The sequence below is a fragment of the Sturnira hondurensis genome, unplaced genomic scaffold (genome assembly GCF_014824575.4).
Source record: "Sturnira hondurensis isolate 20B ecotype Veracruz unplaced genomic scaffold, ASM1482457v3 Scaffold0019070, whole genome shotgun sequence".
Taxonomy (NCBI): Eukaryota; Metazoa; Chordata; class Mammalia; order Chiroptera; family Phyllostomidae; genus Sturnira; species Sturnira hondurensis.
The window spans coordinates 236,823-258,148 of NW_028091701.1; the positions used below are offsets into that span (position 1 = coordinate 236,823).

Genomic DNA, 21,326 nt, shown 5'->3' on the forward strand with positions numbered 1-21,326 from the left:
TGAGGGAGAGACTGGGCTTGGGGAGTGTTAATCTCCATTGACAGGGATATTTTGGACATTCACTTATGTCAAATTAAGCATCTGGGTGCCATGTAAAATGTAAATCCTGTGTGACCCAGCTTCTCTGCAGGAATCCTTTTCTGTGGATATGCCTCTGGGCTCAACCACTCAGAACCCCAGTGGATTCAGCCACTTGGACTTGGCAATGTGCCTGTGTGCTACAAGCCACACACTGCTGGTGAACACAGTGATATAACTGGGAAACTGAAGGTGGATGGTAACACAGGGAGACTCTGCACAACATAAATCAATTTAACAAGCAATTCACCTGTGGTTGGTGACTAATGATAAAATGATCAGCTGCTGCAGCGGCAGAGACAGCAGTTACTTCTTAGGAATGTGTGCTCCTGGAAACAGCTCCTTCATTTCCCCAGTGTGGTCATGTGACTAGCTTCACCAATAGGATCTGAGTGGATCTGACAATAGTTACATTGGGACTGGGACTTTTAAGTTGTCTATTGCCTAGACCTTTCTCTGTGTCTAGTGGGTATGGAGGACTCCAAGGACATAGTTGATGGTAGAGCCCCAAGATGGAAGGAGCCACAGGTGGAAGGAACATGGGTTGTTGATTTCCTGAATGTAATATCATCAGTGGACAGGAACATCTGCATCAGGTCCCACATCTTTCTCCCACATTGTGTGTGGGAGAAAGAATATTCTATAAGAGTGGGAGAAAGAATATTCTATAAGAGTGGACCAATGAAGTTTTGGAGTTTGTTACATCAGTTGAAATTACTCTAATACATAAGCCTATCAGAAATCTTTTATTGGGTGAGGATGTTTCAAGTGGCAAATGGAAAATGATAAAAGTAATAACTTGGAGCTGACTTTATGTAAAGCTTTTCAGAAACCCTAATTCTGGTCATCAGGGGCCAATCCTCCTTTGGGGTGGGTGAGGGAGTGTTGTGTCAGGTAGGTGGGGGGTGTAAGTGTACATTTGGGAGAAATAATTTCCCAAGCAGTCAGGAAGAGCTGCAGGAGTGAGTCCAGGTCATGATTTAGAGATCCTGAGGTCACACGTCATCAAGTCTGAGGAACAAGTGTGAGTCTGAAGTGGAGGACAAAGGCAAGAAGAGTTTCAGAGAAGTCCAAGAGCTGAGCAGGTGAAGTCAGCATGCCCAAGGCAATGAACAGGGATGGGCGGTGGGTCAAACACTGAATGAATTTACAGTGGCCACCAGTTACGTGTGACTAAAGGGAGCTCGTCCTCAAGGCACAGAGTGGGAAGACCATCAGCATTTCCTGCACATGTGGTGGGAAATGGGGAGAGGCTTGGGTCCTCCAGGTCAGGATCTGGTATTAGATAGCGCTGGAGACAGAAATGAAAGCAGATACCTGTGGAGCTGAGCAGGGCCAGGCACACCCTTTGCCCTGCTGCCTGGGGTTGCAAAGTCCCCACATCTTTGTCTGCCCAGCAGCCAGTTCTCCATCTTCTAAAACAGTGCTCTTATTTTACTTTGAAAAATTTCCCTCCTCACTCTAAATCCTATTGGTTCAGGTAGGGTTAACACTACTTTCTGACCCCAACAGTTGGGAAGTGAACTATGCTTGACCAATTAGCACATGGCACCCATCCTGGCTGCAGTGATTGGCTCATGGATATCCATGTGACCTCAGTCAGGCCAATGGAAGCTTGTGCTGGGGAGGTTGCAGGACTGGGTGGGAAAGAGGTTAGCCTCTCAATGGGGTTGTGGAGCAGGTGGAAAGAAAGCATGGAAATTGTGTAAACCACATATAGAGGGAAGAAGTTGCCTGAGTGTGACAGCAACAGAGATATATGTTCCTGACACCATCCTGGGGACTCTGGATACAGCCATGCTTGAACCCAGACTTCAAAGTTACATGAGCCAATAAATTCCTCTTATTAGATTAAATCATTTTAAGTTGCTTTCTTTCAAGTACAACTGACAAAATGTACTCAACAGGGGTCTCCCATTCTGGATAGTTCTTTGCAAACTGCAAGCAGAGAAAAGCCACAGACATTTCCTCAGTACAGTTTTCCTCCCTTGGGACCCCAGGGCTGGCATAGGGGTATGGAGTCAGAAGTTCATCTCTACTCCCATCACCTCCAGAAACTGTCGTCCCAGCTAGGCTGCATATGGGATGTTTCCACTTGGACAAAAAAGGTCAAGGGCAGTAACATGTGATTCACCACTAGTCTCCCAGGCTTCAGTATTGTCCTTTTTAAAGGAAGCCAGTTTTTTAAAATTCAAAATCTATACAAAACAATTGAACAATAAAACTGTCACCTTTACTGTCTCTTTCAGCTTCGAAACACAATCACCTCTGAAATTAAGCCTTCTTCCCCCCTCCCTTCCACAATTATCTTTTCAGTACCTGAAAAGATACTGAATGCATCAGAACTTGTACTTAGTTCAGGTTTTTCCTTCACATGTAATTCCCTCCTGAGATTTATTTTAAGGCATTTTCTGACCCCTAAATATGGCTCTCAACCATTATGGGGGTTTCAAGTAGGTAACCTTAATAAAAGATGCTTAGAAAAAGGTTTTGAGACCAGCTCTGTGATTCATAAACGAAGTGACCTTGGACAGACACCCATCTCTGCTCCAAAATGTCCTCATCTGAAAACTGTCACGAAGGTCTTTGGGCTGTGCACTCCATCTGTGGAAAGTTCCATAAGAGAAGGTCTGTGTGTTGGTTATCACTCAGCACTGGCGCCTGGAGCAGAGTCTGGCACCAACAGTGCTCTTCATTTCTGGTGAATAAATGAATGAATAAATGAATGAATGAACAAAGGTAGGTATGGGTTAAGACTCTTATTCTGAAAGGCCGGGGACTCAATCCTAGGCTCACAAGCACCCCAAATCCAAAGCCAGGGCCTCTGTCCCAGAGGCTGAAGCCTCTGTTTGCAGTTTTAAGTTACAGGGGGTGTAGGACCTGGATGGGAAACTGACCTGATACTGAGCTGGGCTCCGCTGAGTTTGGGTGTGTGAGGGGTGTGTGGAGGTGCTGCTTGTATGTCACTGTGGCACTCCCAGCCCTGTCAGCTGGGATGGGGGGCTCTCTCTTGAGAGAAATGTAACCTTTGTAGGTCTTATCTTTATGCTGGCCCAAGGCAAGGCCGTAACTGCCTTCATCCACGCTGGGAAACATAAAACCCTCAAGCACCACTGATCAACCCTGCCTGCAGCATTTAAAGATGTGCTTTATCTGGCAGATGTCATACATTATTGAGCTGCCTTCCCTGCTCCTGGACCACTGCTGAAGGGCAAAGTGGGCTCTGTGGGGAGATGCACAGCTCTGCAGACCTATCAGACTGGGGATTCTGCCTGATGCTCAACAGCCTACTGGGTTGCAGGGGGCTGTGCTGGTGACAGCCTGAATTTTAATGCCTCAGGGTTCAATTTTGGCTTTATTGTTATTTTGGCCTTTGGTCATCTTTATTTCAGGACTACAAGGCTGGGGAGGAGGTTCCTAGTATCCAGGGTTGTGGGAGGATGAGGTGAGATGATTCATGCAAAGCATAGCCTGGCACACAATGGGCTCTTAGTACAGGGAGGCTGAGTTATGACAACCAACCAACTGACCAACCAGCAAACAAAGGAACAAGAAGCAGGTGAGGGCTGGGACCTATTTGAAGGTCCAGCTCCAGGGCAGTGGGTTCAGACCCCAGCTTCCCACCTAACTGCTGGTCTGGGCAAGTTCCCTGGTTGCCTTATGTCTCCATTTCCTCAACTGTAAGATGGGATAAAAATAGTACTTACGCCCTGGCTGGTGTAGCTCAGTGGATTGAGCGCAGGCCTGCGAACCACACGATCGCGGTTCGATTCCCAGTCAGGGCACATGCCTGGGTTGCAGGCCAGTTCCCGGCAGGGGACACACCAGAGGCAACCATATATTGATATTTCTCTCCCTCTCTCCTTCCCTTCCCCTCTAAAGATAAATAAAAAAAATAGTCCTTACATGGTGGAGTTGTTTTGGCAGGTCAATGAGTTAACTCTACACTAACATTGCAAGTGTTGTGTAAGGGCTTCTGTTACGTGAGGTACCTGTGCAGCCCCGTGTCAGCAGCAGCATGTCTCCTTGGAGTAGATACTATTTCTAAAATTTACCTCATGTTTTATATACCCTCTGCCGTGGGGGTTGGGGTGATGGATGTTCAAAGTCATTGTGGTTGACAGAGTAATTGTCCCTCAAAATGTGCACATCCTTATCCTGGAGACCTGTGAGTATATCCCCTTTGTGGCAAGCGGGACTTTGTGGGGAGATTAAGTTAAGGATCTTGAGATAGAAGATTATTCAGGATTATCTGGTAGGCCTGATATAATCATAGGGATCTTTATAAGAGGGAGCAATAGAGTCAGATATGTGATGCCAAAAGCAGAGGAGGGGACAGAGAGAGAGGGCTGGAGCCGTTAAGCTACTGTCTTTGAAGATAAAGGAAGAGGCCACAAGCCTAGGAAGGCAGGCAGCCTGTAGAAGCTGGAAAAGGCCATTAGATTCTCTGCTAGAACCTCCCATGGAAACACAGGTATCTTCATTTTAGAAGATATCCAGGCTGACATCCAGAACCATAAAATTGTGTTGTGTTAAGCCAGTGAGTTGCAGCAATTGTTATAGTAGGGGTAGGAAATGAGTACTGTCATGCAGCAAGAGGGCAGATCTCCGGCCCCACACCATCACCGGTGTGATAAAGTTTGGGGGTGCCAGGTGGACCTGATTCCCTCCCCGCATTTGCTGTGCAAATTGGATGAATTATGAGGCTCCTCTGAGCTTGGTTTTTCATTAAGCCAATAAGGTTATCATTGTTATGCGGGTGAAAACTCAAGATGCTGAAGGACAGATCTCTTAGCCAGAGCCTGGCAGGCAGTAGGTGCTCAGGAGAGGGAAACTCCCACCTCCTTCTCATCCAGCACAAACAGAGCTCACCCTTCCCTATCCCCTGGGGTGACCTCCAATAGCCCACAGCATGGCACAGGTGTAGCCTGGGGAAGAGGGTGTGGATACGGTGGGGAGGCCAGTGCAGAGGTTTATTGCTTGGTGAGAAGTGAGGAAAGTAAAATGTTTATTCTATTTGACTACTGTAATCTAATCCAGTGTTAAACAGACCTGCTCTTATTTTCATGTCAATGGCTCTAAGGTCTCCACTGTAGTCTTAACAATAATGGTGTCAATACAGTAACGTAAACTTGCTGGAAATGTGGCCCTTTCGGAGACTGTGAATTTATAGACGAGCCAGTCCTCCTTTTCTCCAGAAACGTCGTTGATGCTGGGAGCTCAGCACTCACGTATTCATTCAGTAAGTATTTACTGAGTACCTACAATATGCCAATCATTGGGTGCTAGGGATGCGGCTTTTTTTCTTTTGAGCTTAAATTCTGATGGACACAGACAGACAATGGATACACAGAGATAAATCAGTAGATGGGGAAATTTAAGACTTCGGTAAGTTATGAAGAAACAGGGTTATATGATAAGCGTGGCTGGGGAGACAGAGCTCTTTGGGGAGGGCATTTGAGTTTAGTGCCTGAAGGAAGCTGGTGGGGCAGGTGGAGATACTCTGGGTGGGCCTCAAGCTATGGGCTGTCATAACCCCAATAAATCCCTGTCAGGACTGGTGTGCAGGAGCCCTGGCTGTGCTTGGCGGATCAATCCCAAGGAGAATAGCCAGCAGCTGTTAGGAGGGTGGGGCAGCCTGAAAACTACCTTCCCTAGAAGCAGCTTGGCATACGTTGCCGCCAGGGTCAGGGATTGGTGGTGCACATCCTAGGAGGGGTCTTCAGCTGATGGAGATGTCAAAATGAGGCAGCCATTCTTTGGGGGAGTTTTCAAGACCTGCAGAACCCATGTCTTATTTTTGGTGGAGGGGGTAGATCAGGAGGTTCATGAGGCCCAAAACTTATCTTTCCAAAAGATTTAAAGGTGCACCCCTCGCAAGGGTTTCAAACACATGCTCTATATGCAGATGCCTTGAGCTCAAATCCCAGGTCTGCTATTCTGTGGCTGAGCCCTTTCCTGCCTCAGTTTCCTCATCTGGAAAATGGGGGCGTTGATAGTACTTTCTCCTCAGGTTGTCATGAGATTTAAATGCTTTACTATTTACAGTGCTCTGTAAATTGTGTTCCCACATAATAAATGCTGGTATACATATGTGTAGACACACATGTTCTTCTTAAAGAAATATAAATTTCTGAAATCATGTCCAAATAAGATCTATACATCAGATATTACATTAAGAGATCCACTAATGACTTGAAAAGTCATTATTTCTCAAACTTTATGTTTCATACCTGGACCTCACTGCCCATAGGGAGCATGAAATTGATAATATTTTAGAACTCCCATAATTATCTTATGACAAGTATGATTATGTTGCTTTGCATTTTTTCTCCCTTGAAGTTGTTAAAATGTTAACATGTTCACCAGAGATGGATTGTGACTCATGAGATTGGTCATTCTTTTACTTTTTTAATATATTAAGAGCCTCAGAATGGTGGGGGCTCAGGCTCCTCCAAGCTTTAGGCAGTAGTAGGTAATGAGGAGGAGGGGTATGGAGCAGCCAACACCTCCCCACCTGTGCTCACTCCAGCGCGTGGGCACGCCCTCTCTTCTTACTCCCACGGGGGAAGTAATTACTTCAGAACACTGCCACTCCCTCCTCTAGGCTTTTCAATCTTAAACAATTTCTCCATTTGACATGCCACCTGCTGCAGCCTTGTTAGTCATGTCGCAGCTGGAACACCATGTGGCAAAAGTAATTGCTGCTGGTGTTGTCACATCGTCATGATGTTTGTTACCCTACTTGTCCCCAATACCTCCCATGTGGTCATCTGCTGCTTCTGACCTGCCCCTCTCTTCACTCCCCCCCCACCTGGTCTCAGGAACTTGGAGAAATACATTGCCAGCCTCCAGGAGCTGGGGCCGACACTGGAGGCATCAGGTCCAGCTTGCCTGGCCCTGCCCAGCTGCCCAAGTAAAGATCAATCAGCTGCCCGCCAGACTGCCCACACCTGGTACCAGGCTAGCACCAGCTAGGGGAGATTTTAAGATGTCATGGGGCCAGCTTTAGTTTAGGAGTTGGAGACTTGGGTTTCCATTTTGGCTCCTCTGCTTGGCCGTGAACAAGTTACTCCTTATCCTGTATGGATATCCTGTATCCCATTTCTGTAAAATGGGCCTTGCTTTACAGTTCTTTTGCAGGAAGCAGCTGAGCTGTGGTTGTGAATGCAGAGCAGTAGCATGGCACCTAGCACATAGTAAGTGTGTAGTGTATTATTATCCTGAGGGAGGGCTGGCACCTGACGTGCAGCCCCAATGCTGAATCTCAAGGATCTGGGCAGCTCTGGCTGCCTTTTCTTAAACATTTGCATTTTCTCCATCTGTCTTTCCAAATGGGCAATGTCTGAGTTTTTCTGGCAGTGTCCCCAATTCTGACTTGACCTCAGCCTTCCAAATCCAGTTCTGTGATTCTCAGGGCTGGTTTCCATCTGGTCACCAGTCCGTCCTGGAAGCCTCTCTGGAAGCTGAGGTCCCTAGAGTTTGTGGGAGACTGGGCGGGGCCAGTGGGTCTGCCCTTGGGGGTCCAGGGACCATTCCTTTGCTCTAGTTCCTCTTGGTTATAACAAGTGTGAGTATTATCATCACAGCAACCAGGAGCCACAGGTGAGCTGTTGTTGAGGCCAAGAAAAATAATACCTGCCAAGAAGGACTCCTGGTGGCTAATTGGGCTCAAATTTAGAAACAGAGCTTAGCTACACAGAGGCCTTTGTGCAAGCTTCATTTCAAGGAAAAGCTTGTACTGAACTGCCTGCCTGCACTGTGTTCTTGCCAGCTCAGCCAACTGTTGTAGAGGAATTCCTGGAATTGTATTTTAACCAATAGGACTGAGACTTTCCTCATCCAATTAGAGCTGGGCAACTATATTCTCATGAGCATCCCCACTAGCCAATCAAAGACGCCCCATTCTGACCAATCAGGACAGTGTTTTTTTTGACCAATGAGAGTATGAATGTTTGGACCTCCCCCATCATTTGCATGATAATGGACCAGTCAGAAACCAGAAGTGGGGACTTTTCTATCAGTCAGTTCCCTTCCAGCTTGGAGTACACTTTCCCTTTCCCTTGAGGACTCTGTTCCCCAGCCTGACCTGTTTCTCCACAGTGCAACACCAGGGTGGGTGTTTCACTGCTGTGCTGTGTAACAACTGAGCTGTTTACACTCAATAAATCTCCCTCTTCACTGGATCTCAAATTAGGGGTTCTTGTTGGTGCTGAATTGGTGACAACGACCATCGGTTGACATGATCAGTCAACCACCATAGCATTAATAGTGACAAAAGATCCTACAGATTGGACACTGCCTCCCCCAACTGTCCATTACAGAGACCTTGTCCTGAACTGAGACCTTTACCTTTGTAATTTCTCTGAATGCTCAGAGAAGAGCTTCAGGATTTTAGAGATAACAGAGGGCCAGGGAAGTCAACCCACCTGAGGTTGCACAGGTAGTTATAGGTAAGGGGTCAGACCAAGGTGAGGGTTGCAATATTTAAGTGGCACAGACAACCCTGTTGTAACAAGACAATGATGGCTGTGAGACAAGGTAGGACCTGGAACCCCCTTTGGGTTGTGGAGCCCTGAAAGGTCTTGGGTGGAGATGGGCTGGCTATAGGCACTCTGGAGACTTGGACCAGCTGTTTACCAACAATTTAGGGAAAGTTGTCAATGTTTTATCAACCTTTACAGCCAGTCCTGGCTGGAACTCAGACTCAGGTCTCTCCTGCCTTTACTTCTGGAGCCTCCTCCCATCTTCTCTCATCTCCTCCTTTTCCTCCTCCTTACTTGTCTTTTTCTTCACCTCCTCCAGGAGCCCCCATAGGCTGGAGTATGCCCGGGGAGTTATAATAGTCTACTTGGGCTTCCAGAACTAAATACCACAGACTCGGGGGCTTGAACAGCAGAGATTTATTTTCTCAGAGTTCCAGAGGCTGGAAGTCTAAAGTCAAAGTGTTGGCAGGGTGGTTGGTCTTATGGTCCCTCTTCTTAGGTTGCAGACGGTCCTCCTCTGTGTCCTCATCTGGCCATTTCTCTGCGTGCACATCCCTGTTGTATCTCCCTATGCTCTATTCTCCTCTTATAAGGATGACAGTCAGGTTGGACTGGGGTCTATCCTAACAACCTCAGTTTAACCAAATCACCTCTTTGAAGGCCTTATCTCCAAATATAGCCACATGGATTAAGGCCCACCCATATGACCTCATTTAACTTTAATTACTTCTTTTAAGGCCCTGTTTCCAAATATGATTATGTTCTGTGGTGCTGGGGGTTGAGACTTCAGCATATGTATTTGGGGTGGGGATACAATTCAGCAATAACAAGGGTCCATCCTGGGCCACCTTCTACCCTATAGCCCTAGTCCCTGGCATGTTTTCCAGAATGCCATGTAGGAGTGGCTGCAGTGAATGAGTTCCACAGATGGGTAATGCTGAACATGCCAGCTAAAACCCCAAGAGAGAGTGGTCTTTAGCTTTATCAACACTTAACCAGTGTGACTTGTTGACTCACAACATGAAACACAGTGGTGTGAGTTTGGATGTATGACTCTCTCTCCTCGGGGTGTGTCACAGTAGTGGGAGAACATTGTGGCTGGTAGAACCTGAAGTCTAGTGTAGCACAGGGAAGCTGCTCTGCATGACTCCTAGGGTTATCCTACAAAGTGGCAGTCAGGGTACACCAGCCTTGTCACTTTTTAAATAAGCTTTACACAAGAGGTCTTCTGGCCAAGATGGAGGTGTAGGTGGAAACAGTGTGCCTCCTCGCACAACCAAAATTAAGGACAATAAAGATTTAGAAACAAAAACACAACCAGAACAGACAGAAAATTGAACTGTATGGAAGTCTGACAACCATTCATCCAGACCAGTAAGAGGGGTGAAGTCGGCAGTGGTGGGAAAGAGCAGTGGCTGGTGGACCTGGGTGCGGGAAGGGAACAAGCAGACCCAGTGAAGTGTGCTAGGCCCCTGGCTGACTGCTGTCACACATTCACATGCACAGATAAACCAGGAAAAAACGGGCAGTGAGATAGACCATGCAACCCAGGGCCTCAGCACTGGGAAATAAAGCCTAAAATCACTGATTGAAAACACTTATGGGGGTCGAGGTGCCAGGAAAGACTCCCAGCTTCACAGAAGAGTTCATTGGAGAGACCCACAGGGTCCTAGAATGTATACAAGCCCACCCACCCAGGAACCAGCACCAGAAGGGCCCAATTTGCTTGTGGAAAGCAGCAGAGGGGACTGAAGTCCGAGAGAGAGTGGAGCAAGTCCCATTGTTCCCTCTCTGACCCTTCCCCCACATACAGTGTCACAACCCAGAGATGTGGGTTGCCCCACACTGGTGAACACCTAAGGCTCCACCCCTCACATGTAACAGGCATAAGGAGACAAAAAAATTATGGCTCAGACAGAAGAACAAATCAAAGCCCCAGAGCCAATACATATTTTAAGGATTTTATTTATTTATCTTTAGAGGGTAAGGGAAGGAGAGAAGGAGAGAAATATCAGTGTATGGTTGCCCCCTGCTGGGAACTGGACCGCAACTCAGGCATGTGCTCTGACTTGGAATCAAACTGCGATTCTTTGGTTCACAGGCCTGTATTCAATCCACTGAGGTACATACACCAGCCAGGGCTCCAGAGCCAATACTTTTAAGCGACCAAGAGATAGCAAACCAATCAGATGCACAGTTCAAAATACTGGTGATCAGGATGCTCACAGAACTGGTTGATTTGGTCACAAATTAGATGGGAAAATGAAGGCTACAGTAAGTGAAATGAAGGAAAATCCATGGGGAACCAATACTAATGGGAAGAAAACTGAAGCTTAAATCAATGGAGCGGACCAGAAGGAAGAAAAGAATGACCAAACAGAAAAGAATGAAGAAACAAGAATTCAAAAAAATGAGGAGAGACTTAGGAATCTCCAGGACATCTTTAAATATTCCAACATCTGAATTATAGGGGTACCAGAAGGGGAAGAGGAAGAGCAACAAGTGGAAAACTTATTTGAACAAATAATAAAGGAGAACTTCCCCAATCTGGTGAAGGCAATAGACTTCCAGGAAGTCCAGGAAGCTCAGGGAGTCCCAAAGAAGGTGGACCCAAGGAGGAACACACCAAGGCACATCAGAATTACACTACCCAAGATCCAAATGAAGGAGAGAATCCTAGAAGCAGCAAGAGATGAGGGGACAGTCGCCTACAAGGGAACTCCCATCAGAGTGTCAGCTGATTTCTCAAAAGAGACCTTACAGGCAAGAAGGGGCTGGAAAGAAGTATTCCAAGTCATGAAATCCAAAGACCTACATCCAAGATTGCTCTATCCAGCAAAGCTTTCATTTAGAATGGAAGGGCAGATAAAGTGCTTCTCAGATAAGGTCAAGTTCAAGGAGTTTATCATCACCAAGCCCTAATTCTATGAAATGTTAAAGGGACTTATCTAAGAAAAAGAAGATAAAAAATATGAACAGTGAAAGGACAGCAAACTCACAGTTATTAACAACCACACCTAAAACAAAAGCAAACTAAGTGGTCAGCTAGAATAGGAACAGAACCACAGAAATGAAGATCATATGGAGGGTTATCAACAGGGGAGTGAGAGGAGGGGGGTTGGGGAGAAGGTACAGAGAATAAGTAGCATAGATGGTGGAGAGAAAATAGTTGGGGGGGCAAGAATAATATGGGAAATGTAGAAGCTAAAGAAATTATGACACATGGACATGAACTAATGGGGGGGGACTGTAGGTGGGAGGGTGTGTGCAGGGTGGAGGAGAATGAAGGGAGGGGAATGGGACAACTGTAATGGCATAATTAATAAAGTATATTATTTAAAAAAGAGCTTTACAGAAGAGTTGCAGAGATGTTACTGAGAGTTCCTGAATATCCTTCACTCACCTTCTAATATCTACCTAACATTGTGCATTTATCAAAACTAAGGAACTAACATCAGTACAGCACTATTAACTAAAGAACAGATTTTATATAGATTTCACCAGTTTTCCCACTAATGCTTTTTTTCTGTCCCAGGATCCAGTCCAGGATCTTGCTTTGCATTATTCTTTCACTTGCCAGGTTTCAGAACCAAGGTGCAGTGTCTACCAGTCATTGTATTCAGCACTGGGAGCACTAGGACAAAACGAACCATGATCTTATTCTCATAGGGTTTACTTTTTAGAATGGGTGGACCAGGAGGCAGGTTTTATGCTGGGTGGTAATAAATGCTATGAAACAAAGTACAGCTGAACAGGGGAATGGCAAAGGATAGGGGTTGGAGGGCAACTTCAGACCAGGAAGTCGGGAAGGCCTTCTTGTAATATGTGGAAAAAGACAAAAGGGAATGAGGGGACAGGCCAAGCAGATATTGGAGGAAGAAGGTTTCAGGCAGAGGAAGCAGCACATGCAAAGTGCCCAAGCACAGGCAAGAAATGTCAGGGTGGAGATATATTTTGAATGTTTAAATGACAGCAGGAAAGCCAGGATGGCTTTGGCAGAGCAAGTGATGGGAAAGGGATAAGAGATGGGGTCAGAGAGGTGGCCACACATCATGCAGGAACTGTTAGGCTGTGGTAGTATTTCATATTTTACTTTGAGTGAGACTGGGGGCCATTTAGGGCTTTGAGCAGAGGAGTTACCAAGTTTTATTTATATAAGATAGTGGGTTAGTCAAGCTGCTGTTCTGTCTGGACTGTGGGGTGACAAGAGTGGAGACAGGAATATGGCCTTTTGGGAACTGGGAGTGGCTTGGGTCTGTGTAATGGTGGAGGTAGTAATGGTTGGATTCTGGATACGGCTTACAAGTAGAAGCGATGTAATTTGCTCACGAAGAGAATGAAGGGTGTTAAGGATGATTCCAATATTCTGGTTTAAACAATTGATAGAGTGAAGGTACCAATTGAGCGGGATGTGAAGACTGAGGGAGAAGTCGAATTTGGCGAGGGCAAGAAAGAGTTTGGTTTGGGACATGTTTGGTTTGATGTGCCTACTGAAGAGCCACATGGTGATACTGAATAGGCATTGAACACTGGAAACAGTTCAAAAGGGAGGTTGGGAAGGTGCACAGTGTGAGAAGCTGCCAGACTGGCTGAGATAACCTAGGGAATCAGAGGATTTATTGACAACTACTCTGTGAACAGCTTCACTCCATGTGTTGGGACATAGCTCATGGTCTAGTGTGGAAGACAGACAAGTAACTAGACAATTTGGATGCTGTGGAGGAAGCATAGGGTGGTAGAAATACAAAGAAGAGACACCCAACTTGGTCTCGGCACTCAGGAGAGACTTTCTGCAGGAAATGAAATTTATGCTGTTACCTAAAATATATAAGTAGCTAATATTTGCCTCATGCTTTCTTTTTTAAATTATATATTATTGATTATGCTATCATAGTTGTCCCAATTTCCCCCCCTTTGCTCCCCTTCACCCAGCATCTCCCAACTTCCTCAGTCAATCCCTACACTATTGCCTCGTGCTTTCTAAATGACAGGTTCTGTGTCAAGCACTTTACATTACTGGTCCTCAAACTTTGTTGCATATTATTATCACATGGAGAGAATTAAGAAAACAGATAAACTATGCCTGAACCCAGATAAATAAAGTCAGAATCTCTGGGCATGGAACTCAGATATCAGTATTTTTAAAAAGCTTCCCAGTGTTTCCAACATGGGGACAAGTGTGAGGACCAGTGCTATACCAGTATATATTCATGAAATTCTCTGAACCACAACCTTATGGGGAAGATAGAATTATTAGTATTACCACCCCCATTTTACCGATGGGGAAACTAAGGCAGAGTGAGGCATACACATGCTCAAGGTTACAGAACTAGTAAGTGACAGAATTGGACAAGGATCTGGATCAAGAGTTCATATTCTTAACCATGAAGCTCCCCATGAGGGGCCTGAATTGGGAATCAGAAGAAGGAGGTAGGAAGGAGTATGTTCCAGGTGGTGGGATTGGTTGGACTTGGTGGAACTGACAACAGATTATGCAGAATGTCGATTATGCACTTTTTAAAAAATTTATTTAATTATTGTTCAAGTACAGTTTTCTGTCTTATACTCCCCTCCCAGCCCACCCCCCCACCCAGTGCTCCCCACCTCCCTCCCATTCCCCCCACCTTATTTTTGTCCATGTGCCCTTTATACTTGTTCCTGTGAATCCTTCCTCCTTTCCCCCGAAATTCTCTCCCCTCTCCCCTCTGGACCCTGTCAGCCCGTTCTGTATTTCAGTGTCTTTGGTCCTAATTTGCTTGCTTGTTTCTTTTGTTGGTTAGGTTCCTGTTAAAGGTGAGGTCATATGGTATTTGTCTTTCACCGCCTGGCTTATTTCGCTCAGCATAATGCTTTCCAGTTCTATCCATGATGTTGCAAATGCTAGTACCTCCTTCTTTCTTTGTGCTGCATAGAATTCCATTGTGTAAATGTACCATAGTTTTTTGCTATGGTATATTTACTGATGGGCATCTAGGTTGCTTCCAACTCTTGACTATTGTAAATTGTGCTGCAATGAACATTGGTGTGCATGGGTTCTTTTGGATTAATGTTTCAGGGTTCTTAGGATATACTTCTAACAGTGGAATTGCAGGGTCAAAGGCATATTCATTTTTAGTTTTCTTAGAAAATTCCATACTGTTTTCCATAGTGGTTGTACCAGTCTGCAATCCCACCAACAGTGAACTAGGGTCTCCTTTTCTCCACAATCTCTCCAACATTTGTTGTTTGTTGCTTTGTTTATGGTGGCCATTCTGACCAGTGTGAAGTGGTATCTCATTGTGGTTTTAATTATCATCTCTCTGATAGCTAGCGATATTGAGTATCTTTTCATGTGTCTCTGGATCCTCTGTATGTCTTCCTTGCAGAAGTGTCTATTCAAGTCCTTTCCCCATTTTTTAATTGGGTTGCTTGTCTTCTTAGAGTGGAGTCGAGTAAGTTCTTTGTCTATTTTGGAGATTAAAGCTTTGTCTGATGTATCATTGGGAAATATGTTTTCCCAAATAGTTGGTTCTCCTTTTATTTTAATACTGTTTTCCTTAGCCATACAGAAGCTTTTTATTTTGATGAGATCCCATTTGTTTATTCTTTCCTTCATGTCCCTTGCTCTAGGGGACATATCAGTAAAAATGTTGAAAATGTTGCTGCGTGAAATATGTGAGATTTTCCTGCCAATGTTCTCTAGGATTTTAATGGTGTCATGGCTTATATTTAAGTCTTTTATCCACCTTGAATTTATTTTGGTGTAAGTTGGTGCTCAAGTTTCATTTTTTTTGCAGGTAGCTGTCCAATTCTCCCAACACCATTTGTTGAAGAGGCTATTTTTATTCCATTTTATGTCACTGCCCTCTTTGTGAAATATTAGTTGCCCATAGAGACTTGGGTTTATTTCTGGGCTCTCTGTTCTGTTCCATTGGTCTATGTGCCTGTTTTTGTGCCAGTACCAGGCTGTTTTGATTACAGTGGCCTTGTAATACAGTTTGGTATTGGGTACTGTGATCCCTCCTACTTTGTTCTTCTTTCTCAAAATTGCATCTGCTATTCGGGGTTGTTTATCATTCCATATAAATTTTTGAAGTGTTTGCTCTATGTCTGTGAAATATGCCATTGGTACTTTCATAGGTACTACATTGAATCTGTAAATTGCTTTGGGTAGTATGGACATTTTGATGATGTCAATTCTTCCAATCCATGAACACTGTATATGTTTCCATTTGTTTACATCTTCCTTGATTTCTTTCTTCAATGTTGTGTGGTTTTCTGTATACAGGTCATTTATCTCCTTGGTTTGGTTTATTCCTAGATATTTTCTTTTTATTTTTGCTATATGGAATGGGATTTTTTCTTGATTTCTGCTTCTGCTGTTTCATGTTAGTATACAAAAAATATCTTCGACTTCTGGATATTGACTTTGTAACCCGCTGCCTTTCCAAATTCATTTATTACGCGGAGCAGTTTTTGGGTAGAGTCTATAGAATTTTCCAGTACACTATCATGTCATCTGCAAACAATGACAGTTTTGTTTCCTCCTTTTTGACTTGGGATTTGTTTTATTTCCTTTTCTTGACTGATCACTGTGGCTAAAACTTCCAATACTATATATATCAAATAGAAGTGGTGAAATTGGACAACCTTGTCTTGTTCCTGATCTTAGTAAAAAAGCTTTTAGTTTTTGCCCATTGAGTATGATGTTGGCTGTAGGTCTCTCATATATGGCCTTTACTATATTGAGGAATGCTCCCTCTATTCCCACTTTGCTGAGTGTTTTTATCATGAATGGGTTTTGTACCTTATCAAAAGCTTTTTCCACATCTATTGATATGATCATGTGATTTTTGTCTTTGCTTTTGTTTATGTGATATATTACATTTACTGATTTGTGAATATTGAACCATTCTTGCATCCCTGAGATGAATCCTGCTTGGTCATGGTGTGTGATCTTTTTAACGTATTGTTGGATGTGATGTGATTCGCCAATATTTTGTTGAGGATTTTAGCATCTATGTTCATCAGCAATCTTGGCCTGAAGTTTTCTTTCTTTATCGTGTCTCTATCTGGTTTTGGAATTAGGATGATGCTGGCTTCATAAAAAGAGTTTGGGAGTCTTCCATCATTTTGGATTTTTTTGTAATAGTCTGTGAAGAATAGTGGTTAGCTCTTCCTTAAATGCTTTGTAGAATTCTCCTGTGAAACCATCTATCTGGTCTAGGGCTTTTGTGTGATGGGAATTTTTTGATTACTGCTTCAATTTCATCTGCTGCTATTGGTCTGTTCAGGCTTTCTGCTTCTTTTTCATTGAGTTTTGGAAGATTCTATTTTTCTAGAAATTTGTCCATTTCACCTAGGATTTCAAATTTATTGGCATACAGTTCTTCATAGTAATTTCTACAGTTCTTCATAGTAATTTCTTGCAATCCTTAGTATTTCTGTGGTATCAGTTATAATCTCTCCTCTTTCATTTCTGATTGTGTTTATTTGTGTCCTCTCTCTTCTTTTCTTGATGAGCCTACTTAAAGGCTTGTCTATTTTGTTTATCTTTTCAAAACACCAGCTCCTGGATTCATTGATCTTTAGAATTGTGCTTTTAGTCTGTATGTCATTTAATTCTGCCCTGATCTTGGGTATTTCCCTTCTTCTACTTGCTTTGGGCTGTTTTTGTTGTTGTCCCTCAAGTTGTTGCAGGCATAGGGTTAGGGTGTTTGTTTGAAATGTTTCTGTCTTCTTTAGGGAAGCCTGTATTGCTATGAACTTCCCTCTCAGGACTGCCTTCGCCGTGTCCCATAAGTTTTGGGTTGTTGTGAGTTCATTTTCATTTGTTTCCAGAAACGTTTTGGTTTCTTCCCTAATTTCATTCTTGACCCATTCATTGTTTAATAGCATACCATTCAGTCTTCATGATTTTGGGTGTATTGGGTTTTTTCCTTTGGGATTGGTTGCCAATTTCAGTCCCTTGTGATCAGAGAAAATGTTTGGTATGATTTCAATTTTCTTGAATTTGTTGAGGTATCCTATCATGTGGTCTATCTTTGAAAATGTTCCATGTGCATTTGAAAAGAATGTGCATCTTTTAGATGCACATTTAGCTTCTTTGAGATGAAGGGCCCTATATATTTCAGTTAAGTCCATTTCACCCAGGGCATTGTTTAATGCCACAACACCTTGTTGATATTTTGTTGGGAAGATCTGTCCATTTTTGACAGTGGGGTGTTAAAATCCTCTACTGTAATTATGTTGCTGTCAACATCTTTCTTGAAGTCCTCTAAGATTTTCTTTATATATTTGGGTGCTCCTATGTTGGGTGCATATATATTTATGATGTTAATGTCTTCTTGGTGGATTCTTCCCTTGAGTATTATGAAGTGACCTTCTGGGTCTCTCTTTATGGCCCTGTTTTTAAAATCTATTTTGTCTGATATGAGAATTGCTACCCCAGCTTTTTTTCTTGTACATTTGCTTGGAAAATTTGTTTGCAGCCCTTCACTTTTATTCTGTGATGGTCTTTTGTCCTGAGATGGATCTCTTGTAGGCGGCATATGTGTGGGTCATGCTTTCTTATCCATTCAGCAATTCTATGTCTTTTGATTGGAGCATTTCATCCATTTACATTTAAAGTTATTATTGATAGGTACTTATTCATGGCCATTTTTGTACCATAGTTTCTCTCTGTCTCTCTCTTTTCCTTCCTTTCCTTAAAGCAGTCCTTTTAGTATTTCTTGTAGAGCTGGTTTGGTGGAGGCATGTTCTTTTAGACTTCTTTTGTCTTGGAAGCTCTTTATTTGGCCTTTTATCTTGATTGAGAGACTTGTTGGGTAAAGTAGCCTTGGTTGTAGGCCTTTGGTTCTCATTACTTGAAATATTTCTTGCCATTCTCTTCTTGCTTGGAGTGTTTCCATTGAGAAGTCATTAGCCAACCTTATTGGGGCTCCCTTGTATGTTACTTCCTGTTTGTCCCTTGCTGCCTTTAAGGTTTTCTCTTTGTCTTGGAATGTTGCCATTTCAATGATGATGTGTCTTGAAGTGGGCCTCTTTGGGTTTTTCTTGATTTGGACTCTCTGTGATTCCTGGATTTGTGTGATTTTTTCTCTCTCATCAAATTAGGGCAGTTTTCAATCATTACTTTTTCAAATAGGTTTTCAATCCCTTGGTCTTCTTCTTCTCCTTCTGGTATCCCTATGATTTGAATATTATTACACTTAATACTGTCTTGCACTTCTCTTAATCCCTCTTTATTATTTCTGAGCATCTTTTCCTTTCTTGCTTTTTCTGTGAGTTTTTTTCTACTTTTTCCTCCAACTTGCTGATCTGATCTTCTGTTTCATCGATCCTGCTTTTCATTCCTTCTACTGTGTTCTTCAGTTCAGAAATTGTATTCTTCATTTCCTTTTGGCCTTTGCTGATAGTTTCTATTTCCTTTTTCATGTTGATATAGTTTGCGGAGAGCTCAGTGTAGCTCCCCTCTAGTTTCTGGTAGCTCCCCTCTAGTTTCTGGTAGCTCATTGTGAGCTCTCTGGGTTTCCTGATAACCAGTGCTTTGAATTCAATATCTAAGAGTTGACTTGCTTGTATTTCATTTAACATTCTTTCTGAGGCTTCCTCCTTTCCTTTCATTTGGGAATTGTTTCTTTGACTTCCCATTGTTTGTGAGACTCTTCTTGTTAGCCTCAGCTTCTTAAATTGATATGTTCTGACTCTCTTGGTTTATGGTGTGAATCTCTGTGGTAGGATACCTGTGAAATTGAGTGTTGCAGTCTCTTTCAGGTATCTTGATGTTCTCCGCTTTCACCTACTCCTTTTTCTGTGTGTGTGATCAGTTGGAGGGGGAGGCAAAATGGTTTATGGTAGCAGAAGAGTATTTTATGATATTTACAGCCACAGCCAGTAGAGAAGAGATAGAAAATCTTTAGGCTATATATAGTATTAACTGTAATCTTCAACCCAACTTGCTACTTTTAAGAAAGGATGGACAAAAGATAAGTCTGTTGTTGGGGAGGGAAGGCTTGTGAGTTGGATCTCGAAAGCGGTGAGGTTGGAGGCGGTCAGATTCTGAGGTAAGGTGAGAGTAAAGGATAGTAAATAGGTGTAGTGTGTGAGCAAATAGAGTTGATCACTACAGAATAGAATTCAGGAACCTGTAAAGTGGGCTAAGATCTGGGAAATTTGCTGTTAAGTATTTATAGTTGTATAGAACAACTATTATTTACAATAATATTAGAGCAACAATTCTATGACACTCTATGTGATCTGTTTGAATAGGGGTATAGAACTTTGGGTAGTGTGCTAAAGGAAAACAAGTGGCATGAAGTATAGAAAATTAGCAATACACTGTGGAGGAGAGAACAGGGCAGAGAATCCTATACAGAAAGAGGAAGAATAGAAAGTTACTATTAAAATATAAAAGTGAGCCCTGGCTGGTGTAGCTCAGTGGATTGAGCACAGGCCTGGGAACCACACGATTGCGGTTCAATTCCCAGTCAGGGCACATGCCTGGGTTGCAGGCCAGTTCCAAGCAAGGGACGAATGAGAGGCAACCATACATTGATATTTCTCTCCTTCTCTTCTTCCCTTCCCCTCTGAAAACAAACAAACAAACAAACAAATAAATAAATAAATATAAAAGTGTGAATAATAAAAAGAAATACTATGTGCAGCAACTTGAGGCTTCTCTGCTATAGCAAAGTGAAATTTGTCTTTCTGTCTCTATTGTTGAGACACCCCCTCTTTGGGTCTCACTCTGGTTTTTTAACAGTTCCAAGTTGTTTGTATCTCTTTTGGGTAAAAGAAAACAAAACAACAAGCCCAAAAAAGGCAGGAGAAGGGAGGAAAAGGCGACACATTTGGAAAGAAAGGAAGAAGGAGTGAAATAGGCAAAAAAGAAAGGAGAGGAACAAAGTATTGTAAGATAAGACAATAATAAAATTAAAAAGATATAAGATTACTAAAAAAAGTTACTAAAGAAAAAAAACATTAAAAAAAAATCCCTTGTTGGTTTCAAATTGTCCAAACTGGTTTTTGTGGTTGTAGNGGTTTTTTAACAGTTCCAAGTTGTTTGTATCTCTTTTGGGTAAAAGAAAACAAAACAACAAGCCCAAGAAAGGCAGGAGAAGGGAGGAAAAGGCAACACATTTGGAAAGAAAGGAAGAAGGAGTGAAATAGGCAAAAAAGAAAGGAGAGGAACAAAGTATTGTAAGATAAGACAATAATAAAATTAAAAAGATATAAAATTACTAAAAAAAGTTACTAAAGAAAAAAAACATTAAAAAAATCCCTTGTTGGTTTCAAATTGTCCAAACTGATTTTTGTGGTTGTAGCAGGCTGAGGGTCGATTGGTGTAGTTTTTCTGAGAGCACTCTCCCAAGAGCTAGTCTCTCCCCAGTGCTCCACGAAGGGGATCTAGGTTCTTTTCAGAGCACCTTCCCCAGGGTCCTCTCTGTGGGCTGGGGTGCGGGCGCCCTCACACCTGCCAGGCTGCCTGGGTCCCGCACGATCTGGCATGGTCCTTCCCAGTCCTGTGGTGGAACTCAAGTGCTTCTGCCCCTCCTCTGGATCACTGCCAGGCTGGGTGGGAAGCAAGCCAAGCTGCCCTCACAGGAGAACACCTCAGTCCACTTTCCAAAAAACACTTTTCCAGAAAGTCTGCCTCTTGGCCCAGCCCAATCCCCAGCCAGACCAGTGAGGACAATGCACCTCTCAATTCTTCCAGGCTGGCGACCACAGAGTCCCCATTTGAACGCAGCCCTTTGTCCTTGTTACCCTCTCTGTAAACTC

At 43.3% G+C, this 21,326-nt stretch overlaps 1 long non-coding RNA gene across 1 annotated transcript; it reads left to right on the plus strand.

The window, feature by feature from the left end:
• Positions 1 to 954: 954 nt before the first annotated feature.
• Positions 955 to 19,883, plus strand: LOC119004148 (uncharacterized). Its single transcript, XR_005070135.1, has 3 exons — positions 955 to 965; positions 9,935 to 9,938; positions 19,739 to 19,883. It is a non-coding gene; the product is annotated as an uncharacterized LOC119004148 (long non-coding RNA).
• The last annotated feature ends 1,443 nt before the right edge of the window (positions 19,884 to 21,326 follow it).